This window comes from Leiobunum rupestre, chromosome 5 (genome assembly GCF_980474605.1).
Source record: "Leiobunum rupestre chromosome 5, qqLeiRupe1.1.hap1, whole genome shotgun sequence".
NCBI lineage: Eukaryota > Metazoa > Arthropoda > Arachnida > Opiliones > Sclerosomatidae > Leiobunum > Leiobunum rupestre.
In genome coordinates, this window is record NC_143388.1 from 37,062,531 (window position 1) to 37,075,936 (window position 13,406).

Sequence of the window (13,406 nt, forward strand, 5' to 3'; positions counted from 1 at the left end):
TTAAGACGTTTCATTATGTTTTCAACTTTGGATTAGTGATTTAACTTTTGTTTTATTTTATACTAGACTGTGGTCAATCGTCTTCCACCACCGTTCCAAACGATGTGTTACTATTACAAAAATAAGAAATCTAAAAGGACGAATTTACTTTTAGTCGGCCAAGACGTGAGTTTAAAAAATTGTTCGAAATTACTGATAGCTATGGGTGGAGTGACGTATAATAATTTCATTCCGCCAAAGATAAGCGCCTCGGCACGGTACCCTACCAGCGCGGAGTCAGTTAGAATACGCCACCATAAATGAGTCGTCATTCTAGAAACAACTCTTCTTAAAATTTCATACGCAGAAGATGCCTCCACCTTTTTCAGCGTATGCCAAATCAAATAATTTGAATCTGGCAAACGTGGTCGACTGATAAAATTGTACCTGGCAAACCAGGTCGACGGATAAAACTGTACCCGGCAAACGTGGTCGACTGATAAAGTTGTATCTGGCCAACGTGGTCGACTTAGTGAATTGTATCTGACAAACGTGGTCGACTGATAAAATTGTACCTGACAAACGTGGTCGACTTAATGAATTGTGTCTGACAAACGTGGTCGACTGATAAAATTGTACCTGGAAAACGTGGTCGACTGATAAAATGGTATCTGGCAAACGTGGTCGACTTATTGAATTGTATCTGACATACGTGTTCGACGGATAAAATTGTACCTGACAAACGTGGTCGACTTAATGAATTGTGTCTGACAAACGTGGTCGACTGATAAAATTGTACCTGGCAAACGTGGTCGACTGATAAAATTGTACCTGCAAACGTTATAGACTGTTAAAATTGTACCTGGCAAACGTGGTCGACTGATAAAAGTGGACCTGGCAAATGTGGTCAACTGATAAAATTGTACCTGGCAAACGTGGTCGACTTAATGAATTGTATCTGACAAACGTGGTCGACTGATAAAATTGTACCTGACCAACGTGGTCGACTGATAAAATTGTACCTGGCAAACGTCGTCGACTGATAAAATTGGACCTGGCAAACGTGGTCAACTGATAAAATTGTACCTGGAAAACGTGGTCGACTTAATGAATTTTATATGACAAACGTGATCGACTGATAAAATTGTACCTGACCAACGTGGTCGACTCAATGAATTGTATCTGACAAACGTGGTCGACTGATAAAATTGTACCTGGCAAACGTTATAGACTGTTAAAATTGTACCTGGCAAACGTGGTCGACTTAATGAATTGTATCTGACAAACGTGGTCGACTGATAAAATTGTACCTGGGAAACGTGGTCGACTGATAAAATTGGACCTGGCAAACGTGGTCAACTGATAAAATTGTACCTGGAAAACGTGGTCGACTCAATGAATTGTATCTGACAAACGTGGTCGACTGATAAAATTGTACCTGGCTAACGTGGTCGACTGATAAAATTGTACCTGGCAAACGTTATAGACTGTTAAAATTGTACCTGGCAAACGTGGTCGACTTAATGAATTGTATCTGACAAACGTGGTCGACTGATAAAATTGTGACTGGGAAACGTGGTCAAATGATAAAATTGTACCTGGCAAACGTGGTCGACTGATAAAATTGGACCTGGCAAATGTGGTCAACTGATAAAATTGTACCTGGCAAACGTGGTCGACTTAATGAATTTTATATGACAAACGTTATAGACTGTTAAAATTGTACCTGGCAAACGTGGTCGACTTAATGAATTGTATCTGACAAACGTGGTCGACTGATAAAATTGTACCTGGGAAACGTGGTCAAATGATAAAATTGTACCTGGCAAACGTGGTCGACTGATAAAATTGGACCTGGCAAACGTGGTCAACTGATAAAATTGTACCTGGCAAACGTGATCGACTTAATGAATTTTATCTGACAAACGTGGTCGACTGATAAAATTGTACCTGACCAACGTGGTCGACTAATAAAATTGTACCTGGCAAACGCCGTCAACTGATAAAATGGTATCTGTCCAACGTGGTAGACTGCTAAAATGGTAACTGGCCAACGTGGTCGACTGATAAAACTGTACCTGGCAAACGTGGTCGACTGATAAAATTGTACCTGGCAAACGTGGTCGACTTAATTAATTGTATCTGACAAACGTGGTCGACTGATAAAATTGTACCTGGCAAACGTGGTCGACTGATAAAATTGTACCTGACAAACCTGGTCGACTGATAAAATTGTACCTGGAAAACGTGGTCGACTGATAAAATTGTACCTGGCAAACGTGGTCGACTTAATGAATTGTATCTGGCAAACGTGGTCGACTGATTAAATTGTACCTGGCAAACGTGGTCGACTGATAAAATTGTAACTGGCAAACGTGGTCGACTGATAAAATTGTAACTGGCAAACGTGGTCGACTTAATGAATTGTATCTGACAAACGTGGTCGATTGATAAAATTGTACCTGGCAAACGTGGTCGACTGATAAAATTGTACCTGGCAAACGTGGTCGACTGATAAAATTGTACTTGGCAAACGTGGTCGACTTAATGAATTGTATCTGACAAACGTGGTCGACTGATAAAATTGTACCTGGCAAACGTGGTAGACTGATAAAATTGTACCTGGCAAACCTGGTCGACTGATAAAATTGTACCTGGCAAACGTGGTCGACTGATAAAATTGTACCTGGCAAACGTGGTCGACTTAATGAATTGTATCTGACAAACGTGGTCGACTGATAAAATTGTACCTGGCAAACGTGGTCGACTGATAAAATTGTACCTGACAAACCTGGTCGACTGATAAAATTGTATATGGTAAACGTGGTCGACTGATGAAATTGTACCTGGAAAACGTGGTCGACTGATAAAATTGTACCTGGCAAACGTGGTCGACTGATAAAATTGTACCTGGCAAACGTGGTCGACTAGTAAAATTGTACCTGGAAAACGTGGTCGACTGATAAAATTGTACCTGGCAAACGTGGTTGACTAATAAAATTGTAACTGGAAAACGTGGTCGACTGATAAAATTGTACCTGGCAAACGTGGTCGACTAGTAAAATTGTACCTGGAAAACGTGGTTGACTAATAAAATTGTAACTGGAAAACGTGGTCGACTGATAAAATTGTACCTGGCAAACGTGGTCGACTAGTAAAATTGTACCTGGAAAACGTGGTCGACTGATAAAATTGTACCTGGCAAACGTGGTCGACTGATAAAATTGTACCTGGGAAACGTGGTCGACTGATAAAATTGGACCTGGCAAACGTGGTCAATTGATAAAATTGTACCTGGAAAACGTGGTCGACTCAATGAATTGTATCTGACAAACGTGGTCGACTGATAAAATTGTACCTGGCTAACGTGGTCGACTGATAAAATTGTACCTGGCAAACGTTATAGACTGTTAAAATTGTACCTGGCAAACGTGGTCGACTTAATGAATTGTATCTGACAAACGTGGTCGACTGATAAAATTGTGACTGGGAAACGTGGTCAAATGATAAAATTGTACCTGGCAAACGTGGTCGACTGATAAAATTGGACCTGGCAAATGTGGTCAACTGATAAAATTGTACCTGGCAAACGTGGTCGACTTAATGGATTTTATATGACAAACGTTATAGACTGTTAAAATTGTACCTGGCAAACGTGGTCGACTTAATGAATTGTATCTGACAAACGTGGTCGACTGATAAAATTGTACCTGGGAAACGTGGTCAAATGATAAAATTGTACCTGGCAAACGTGGTCGACTGATAAAATTGGACCTGGCAAACGTGGTCAACTGATAAAATTGTACCTGGCAAACGTGATCGACTTAATGAATTTTATCTGACAAACGTGGTCGACTGATAAAATTGTACCTGACCAACGTGGTCGACTAATAAAATTGTACCTGGCAAACCTGGTCGACTAATAAAATTGTACCTGGCAAACGTGGTCGACTGATAAAATTGTACCTGGCAAACGTGGTCGACTTAATGAATTGTATCTGACAAACGTGGTCGACTGATAAAATTGTACCTGGCAAACGTGGTCGACTGATAAAATTGTACCTGACAAACCTGGTCGACTGATAAAATTGTATATGGTAAACGTGGTCGACTGATAAAATTGTACCTGGAAAACGTGGTCGACTGATAAAATTGTACCTGGCAAACGTGGTCGACTGATAAAATTGTACCTGGCAAACGTGGTCGACTAGTAAAATTGTACCTGGAAAACGTGGTCGACTGATAAAATTGTACCTGGCAAACGTGGTTGACTAATAAAATTGTAACTGGAAAACGTGGTCGACTGATAAAATTGTACCTGGCAAACGTGGTCGACTAGTAAAATTGTACCTGGAAAACGTGGTCGACTGATAAAATTGTACCTGGCAAACGTGGTCGACTGATTAAAGTGTACCTGGCAAACGTGGTCGACTGATAAAATTGTACCTGGCAAACGTGGTCGACTGATAAATTTGTACCTGGCAAACGTGGTCGACTTAATGAGTTGTATCTGACAAACGTGGTCGACTGATAAAATTGTACCTGGCAAACGTGGTCGACTGATAAAATTGTACCTGGCAAACGTGGTCGACTGATAAAATTGTACCTGGCAAACGTGGTCGTATTAATGAATTGTATCTGACAAACGTGGTCGACTGATAAAATTGTACCTGGCAAACGTGGTAGACTGATAAAATTGTACCTGGCAAACCTGGTCGACTGATAAAATTGTACCTGGCAAACGTGGTCGACTGATAAAATTGTACCTGGCAAACGTGGTCGACTTAATGAATTGTATCTGACAAACGTGGTCGACTGATAAAATTGTACCTGGCAAACGTGGTCGACTGATAAAATTGTACCTGACAAACCTGGTCGACTGATAAAATTGTATATGGTAAACGTGGTCGACTGATAAAATTGTACCTGGAAAACGTGGTCGACTGATAAAATTGTACCTGGCAAACGTGGTCGACTGATAAAATTGTACCTGGCAAACGTGGTCGACTAGTAAAATTGTACCTGGAAAACGTGGTCGACTGATAAAATTGTACCTGGCAAACGTGGTTGACTAATAAAATTGTAACTGGAAAACGTGGTCGACTGATAAAATTGTACCTGGCAAACGTGGTCGACTAGTAAAATTGTACCTGGAAAACGTGGTTGACTAATAAAATTGTAACTGGAAAACGTGGTCGACTGATAAAATTGTACCTGGCAAACGTGGTCGACTAGTAAAATTGTACCTGGAAAACGTGGTCGACTGATAAAATTGTACCTGGCAAACGTGGTCGACTGATAAAATTGTACCTGGGAAACGTGGTCGACTGATAAAATTGGACCTGGCAAACGTGGTCAACTGATAAAATTGTACCTGGAAAACGTGGTCGACTCAATGAATTGTATCTGACAAACGTGGTCGACTGATAAAATTGTACCTGGCTAACGTGGTCGACTGATAAAATTGTACCTGGCAAACGTTATAGACTGTTAAAATTGTACCTGGCAAACGTGGTCGACTTAATGAATTGTATCTGACAAACGTGGTCGACTGATAAAATTGTGACTGGGAAACGTGGTCAAATGATAAAATTGTACCTGGCAAACGTGGTCGACTGATAAAATTGGACCTGGCATATGTGGTCAACTGATAAAATTGTACCTGGCAAACGTGGTCGACTTAATGAATTTTATATGACAAACGTTATAGACTGTTAAAATTGTACCTGGCAAACGTGGTCGACTTAATGAATTGTATCTGACAAACGTGGTCGACTGATAAAATTGTACCTGGGAAACGTGGTCAAATGATAAAATTGTACCTGGCAAACGTGGTCGACTGATAAAATTGGACCTGGCAAACGTGGTCAACTGATAAAATTGTACCTGGCAAACGTGATCGACTTAATGAATTTTATCTGACAAACGTGGTCGACTGATAAAATTGTACCTGACCAACGTGGTCGACTAATAAAATTGTACCTGGCAAACGTCGTCAACTGATAAAATGGTATCTGTCCAACGTGGTAGACTGCTAAAATGGTAACTGGCCAACGTGGTCGACTGATAAAACTGTACCTGGCAAACGTGGTCGACTGATAAAATTGTACCTGGCAAACGTGGTCGACTGATAAAATTGTACTTGGCAAACGTGGTCGACTTAATGAATTGTATCTGACAAACGTGGTCGACTGATAAAATTGTACCTGGCAAACGTGGTAGACTGATAAAATTGTACCTGGCAAACCTGGTCGACTGATAAAATTGTACCTGGCAAACGTGGTCGACTGATAAAATTGTACCTGGCAAACGTGGTCGACTTAATTAATTGTATCTGACAAACCTGGTCGACTGATAAAATTGTACCTGGCAAACGTGGTCGACTGATAAAATTGTACCTGACAAACCTGGTCGACTGATAAAATTGTACCTGGAAAACGTGGTCGACTGATAAAATTGTACCTGGCAAACGTGGTCGACTGATTAAATTGTACCTGGCAAACGTGGTCGACTGATAAAATTGTAACTTACAAACGTGGTCGACTGATAAAATTGTAACTGGCAAACGTGGTCGACTTAATGAATTGTATCTGACAAACGTGGTCGATTGATAAAATTGTACCTGGCAAACGTGGTCGACTGATAAAATTGTACCTTGCAAACGTGGTCGACTGATAAAATTGTACCTGGCAAACGTGGTCGTATTAATGAATTGTATCTGACAAACGTGGTCGACTGATAAAATTGTACCTGGCAAACGTGGTAGACTGATAAAATTGTACCTGGCAAACCTGGTCGACTGATAAAATTGTACCTGGCAAACGTGGTCGACTGATAAAATTGTACCTGGCAAACGTGGTCGACTTAATGAATTGTATCTGACAAACGTGGTCGACTGATAAAATTGTACCTGGCAAACGTGGTCGACTGATAAAATTGTACCTGACAAACCTGGTCGACTGATAAAATTGTATATGGTAAACGTGGTCGACTGATAAAATTGTATATGGTAAACGTGGTCGACTGATAAAATTGTACCTGGAAAACGTGGTCGACTGATAAAATTGTACCTGGCAAACGTGGTCGACTGATAAAATTGTACCTGGCAAACGTGGTCGACTAGTAAAATTGTACCTGGAAAACGTGGTCGACTGATAAAATTGTACCTGGCAAACGTGGTTGACTAATAAAATTGTAACTGGAAAACGTGGTCGACTGATAAAATTTTACCTGGCAAACGTGGTCGACTAGTAAAATTGTACCTGGAAAACGTGGTCGACTGATAAAATTGTACCTGGCAAACGTGGTCGACTGATTAAAGTGTACCTGGCAAACGTGGTCGACTGATAAAATTGTACCTGGCAAACGTGGTCGACTGATAAATTTGTACCTGGCAAACGTGGTCGACTTAATGAGTTGTATCTGACAAACGTGGTCGACTGATAAAATTGTACCTGGCAAACGTGGTCGACTGATAAAATTGTACCTGGCAAACCTGGTCGACTGATAAAATTGTATCTGGTAAACGTGGTCGACTGATATTATTATACCTGGATAACGCTGTTCATTAAAATCTAGTAAAACCATTAAACCTAAATTTCATAGCAAATGTTTTGAATTTGCACAGCTTTAGCGTGTGTTATCAAACTGTTAAAATGGTTTCAAGTAAAGGATGACTCAAAAAAGTCATTCACTCGCAAGATCCTATTTAATCGTATGCTTTTAATGTAAATCTGGGCGTTTCAGTTACGTTTCGCTGTTTTTTGTGTAAATATTTCTAGCGAAACATTCAACGCTCAGTGTGTAGGTTATTCCATTGTTTGGTTTTACCAAAAAAGGTGCGTAAATAAAACGTTATGTGGTAATAACGCAAGAGCTTAGCTTATAAAATTCGCAATGTATTTATGAAATATGATGATCATGTCAATATGTAAAATAGCAAAACTATAGGAAACTCCTTTCTACGTTCATTTTATTTAAACAAATTTATTTTCGTTCATCTTTGCATACTGCGTTTCTTGCAATCGGGAGTTTCCTGATGGAACATAATTGTGAAAGAATGTTGAATATAACGATTAAAGAGAAATAAAAACCACTGTATGTATAATAAAACTGTTTTTAATTCTAAAAGAAAACGACTAGTTTCGCCAGCCCTTTCGGGGGCATCATCATGATGCCCCCGAAAGGGCTGGCGAAACTAGTCGTTTTCTTTTAGAATTAAATAGTTTTATTATACATACAGTGGTTTTTATTTCTCTTTAATCGTAATTATTGTATAAGTGCCGCTGCAGCTCTTATTATGTTGAATATAAATTTTTCACGAATTAACGATTACTTAATGATTAATTATTTTTAATTACATATTTCAATGAAAATTATTTTAATCAAATTCGTAGAGGAAATTGAAAAAAGAAATATTGAAAACTATAAATGGTATTTGTTTTAGAAAAGGTCTTTTCAAGTTTATATTTTCGTCAGCCTAAAATTCCCAGAGAGAAAGACCACTTACAACCACTCCCATTTAGTCCTACCAAAAGATGTAAATTTACAATACACTTTCTGGGAAGTAAGATTACTCTACAATTCTCTGATTTACAGGCTTGTTACTATGATTGCTTATGGTCAAGATTGAATTCCATATGTGGTTGCATTCCTACACCTATACCGTTCATTGATGGTTATATTGGATGCAATGCAACATCTAAAGGTAAGACAAATATTACTTTATATTTCGATCACATGGCATATTACGCATTTAATCTCTAAACTGGAAACATTAATACGTCATGATTTTAATTAATAATTGTACGAAAATAACTTTATTCACATTTTGGATAATAAATTAAGATGAGGTCCTTCACTGCGTACTTCAGTTTTGCTGATCCCTTAAATATTTGATGCAGAGTCATAGTTATTTAATCTATTAAATATAAATATACCATTACTTTTATCAAATTCTGTTCTCTAACAGAGGGATATTTTCAGATCTTTGCAAGTTGCACATAAACAATCTACAGAATTATTGCAACAACTATTGTCACGTAGCCTGCAAGTAAGTTAATTTAATAAACCCATTTAATTTAACCTTCGCGAGTTCCAGTAACCATCTTCTTCTAAAACGATGTTTGAATAAAAATATGGTTACCCTAAAAATTAAAGGGTAACAGATCTGGCCCACCTAAAACATATCTGACCAGCTTTTCACACTTCTTCGAAATATACATGCCCGGCTGCCCGCCTAGAGTGAACCAGGGTCCCGGTAAAACACTTAATCCGGGAACTATAAAATTAGTTTTAATACGAAATAAACTAAGATTTCGGAGAGAAACACGATAAGTATGATAATTTTAGCTTCGGGCCAACCCTTTTTTCGGTGCTGCTTCCATAAATGTGGATAAAAGTAGGTAAGAGATAACGTTTAACACCGAATGTAAAAAAAGGTTTGAATAACTTTTTGTTCGTAACTCATAATTATTATTCTAATATTTCTCATAATTTATTTTTGGGTAATTAATTTTACTTATTTTCCCTGCCCTGAAATTAAAATCATGTGAAAATTTTATTTAAAATTTTTACTTTTTTGAAAAATAGAACTGAGTACATCGATTATGGAGTTTCGAAAATTTACACTCAAAATCAGTAAGTATTTCAATAATTTTAATATAAAATTTATCTAATAGCGAGTGAACAGATGGGAACATATGATTTCAATAAAATGAACTGATATTGACATTAAGTTTTAAGCTTAAATTGAAATAAATTATAGTACAGATATCGTTGTATCCCGGTCATAAGTCGGCTGGAATTTTAAATTAGGCGGTTTTAAGGAAGTTTTTACTTATTGTACATGTGCTGATAAAAACTTAATAAATATAAATACTTTAAGTAAATAATTATACAAATATTTGGAATACGAGATAAGTACTTGGCAAATTTCCATTTCGTATACATGTATGTACTATCTACTTAAATGAAGATATGTTTTCAAATATTTAGATATATTAAAGAGTTAGTGTCAGCTGGGACACATTTCGAATTTTGTAATTTAGGTTACATCATAAGAGAGTCCAGAATTCTAAAATATGTATATTATGGCCCAAATATCAAGCTATGAAAATTAAATTTAAATATTTAAATGCGAATCACTTGCCTAAATTGTTGACCTCATAAATTGTTCCTGCCGTTCCAGTTTTTGTAACGATTGAATAAGTGTTAATTCTTTGGGCGCTAAATAACTTTAACAGTGCATCCGAAAACAACGAAAACCACCAATATTTTTCGGAGGTTTATTTCATCTTGGATTAACAAAAGTAGTTGTTAATCCAAAATTTCATAATCGTTTGTTTTGAAAATAGGGTATTTATTTCTGTTTATTGACAATAGACCATCCTATAAATTCCTAGCTAAACATGTCGAATATTTTCACAAAGACAACATAGCGCTACTTCAGTAGGACTTGCTATCTTATTCACATTCCTAATTGATTGTTATTGTTTGAAGCGTCACCCATAATGTTGATTTTCAAAATATAGCTAAGGTAGCTTAAGTGAAGATAGTATATTTCAAAATATAGTAAGTGCTTAACTGAACTATTTACAAAATTAATGACATATAGTTAATTAACTATTTATAATGGTTTGTATAAATTTATAACCGTTAAATGAGTAGGATTTTGTTAAAAAATCTACTATTTATCCAGACAACTAGATTAGCCGGTTTCTTGAGCCTCCCTGGTTCATGAAAAATCGGTCTTAACCTTCTGCACAAAAGTAAATAACCACATAAGTAGTATTTTATAGAATGGTCTATTAAATTCCTAATACGTAAAAAACTAAAACAGTTATATGATTTTATTAAAGTTTGAATTTTCAATCCGATGCCGAATTAGTGTTCTCCATTAGGTTTAAAATGATTTTGGAAAATCCCAAAGTAAGCCTTAAAATATAAGGCTTGTGAATTTTTTGCTCTACTAGTTTCTCTCTGGTTTCCCAAAAAACATTCTCTCTCGACTCGCTCTAGTAGCAACTAATATAAATAGGTACCCGTAAATGACGCCAATAATAGTCACCTATGAAATAAAGGGAAGTTTACCCTTTCATTTAATAACTTCAAATTGCTAGTTAATATTTTTTTAAGTAAAATCTACATTCTGACACTATCTTTAATAATGGATTATTTAAATTATTAAGATATTTTCTAAATTGCTATAAAGAGTAGATTTAGTGAAAACTTTCAAACGCTGTTGCTCTTCATATAAGTATTAATTAAATAACATTAAAATGAAGGATTAAAAAAGTATATAGTTTTATTTATTAATATTTAGCATTAATTACTATGTAGTATTAGAAGTTAATTTTTAGAAGTAATTATCAACAGAAGATATTATTTACGAACATTATGTATTAATTACGAACATTTAGGATTAAATACGAACATTAAGTATTAATAACGAACATTAAGTATTAATAACGAGCATTAAATATTAATTACTTATATTAAGTTTTAATTAATGTGTAGTTTTAATTACTTTTTTTAAGTGTTAATTAATGATTAACAAAAATAGTAATAATAGATATAATTATGAAAATCTATTTGAATTTTCGAAAAAAATACAAGATGAAAAACGTTTCGCTGTGGTATTTCAATATAAAAGGTGGTATTAATTACATTACTTATTGCAATCACTTGAGTCATAATTGCGCATTATATCATTCATATTTCCCCCTCTATTCACAACCTCAAAACCCATTCGATATTCTAATTGAATAGTTTATAAAATCGGTTGTTTATAATAGAGCAGAAGAATTGAGAAATACGCAAGTTTATCACGAACTGCGAGGAAATGCTGTAGTAGTATTCACTCACAAACCCCAAATACAGGTAATTATTTACATGCATTGCTATATTTACGAAAGAACATTTAAATCTTATTTTCCTGCATATTTTAAATTTTAGCCAGCGGATTTATTTAGTTACATTGGTGGCTACCTTGGTATTTGGTTAGGAATGTCCGTACCCAAAATATCGGACTATATAGCGAAGTTCATGGTCGCTGGCTATCACAGGTTTCATAAACTTGTTCACTAAAGCCGTTTAAATATGAAACACAAATTACAGTTCTTTTTTCTGTTAATGACTCAGTATTCTTGTTTAAATTTATGTAGTGTAATTTAACAAATAAATAACGACGGGAAAATATGCCAAAATAAATTAAATGTTTATTAAACAACATTCATCTTGAACAAGCGATTGTTTTTCGTGAATCAGTTATTCTTTTTCTTTGCTTTCTTTGCTCTCTTTACTTTCTTTGCCTTTCTTTCCACCTGCTAAAATAAGTTTAAGGAATAGGTTAATTGTTTTGAATAAGTAATTACATTTTGTTATTAACTGAAGAAAAATATCGTTAATAAACCACATTTTGAGGTAATATACTTTCAATGTAAAAAAATGCCCTATCAAAAATTTAATAATGGAATTTGATCATTCAGAAAATGTATCAACTCGACTGTTTTGAAATCTCTAGAAGTTTGGCATCCTAAATCTTTCAGCAAGTAGCTGTTGGAAAGTCATATGTTTTAAGAAACTATTTCTTTGAAGCATGCTACAAGCTTTCGTATAGTTTTTAACTCTCCAAACGACCATAACCAAAGACTGTTATTTGTCTAGTTCAGGCCCAATTTTGTTACCACATTGAAAGTTTACAGCCTAGCAGGTACACTTGCAGACGAATTTTTAACAATACGCATCCAATTTGGAGATTTTTATGCAATGGACTAAAGTTACACAAGTGCGTTGAGGGAATTCTCGACCCAGTGCCTCAAATTCTAAATGTATTAGGTACCTTTGCCTCCGGATTTCTCAGCTGCCATTGCCTTGCCTTTAGCTTTTCCCGCTTCTCCTTTAGCTTTGCCCTTTTCTCCTGGGTTCTCTGGTTTGCCGGCCTCAGCGGTTGCTACGAGGACGATGAAGAGAACAGCCGTCAAGACGATCAAAGTTGAGGACTTCATTTTCAAATATTGGTTATCGATTTGATATGCCGATTAAGAGCGGATCGAGTATTTATACTCTTAATGAAATGGAACAATGACAAACAATGATAATGACACGCAAAGCCTGTTCAGATTGTGTACTCAAGAAAGTTATCAATTTGTGTTCGCAGCTGCTTTTAATCGTTTCGGCGTCAAGCGCGGAAAATTCCAAAGTTCGATTTAAACACGTTTTTACTTGTACCACGTGAAGGACATTTAGCATTTCTCGTAAAATGGGATGTACCAAATGCTTGTTGTTCTCCACGGAACAATCTGTAATTGCGTCAACCCAGAAGTATACATTTTGCGCATTAAACTGAAAATCTTGAGTCATATCCGATATCTAAGCATATCATATACTATAAAATTAGACCAATTAGTGATATTAGTGTATAAAGC

General features: G+C 36.1%; 1 long non-coding RNA gene across 1 annotated transcript; it reads right to left on the bottom strand.

The window, feature by feature from the left end:
- Positions 1–12,225: 12,225 nt before the first annotated feature.
- On the bottom strand, positions 12,226–12,986 carry LOC149944395 (uncharacterized). The gene is made up of 2 exons (XR_016481083.1): positions 12,821–12,986; positions 12,226–12,305 (listed from the first exon to the last, which is right to left on the bottom strand). It is a non-coding gene; the product is annotated as an uncharacterized LOC149944395 (long non-coding RNA).
- Between the last annotated feature and the right edge of the window lie 420 nt (positions 12,987–13,406).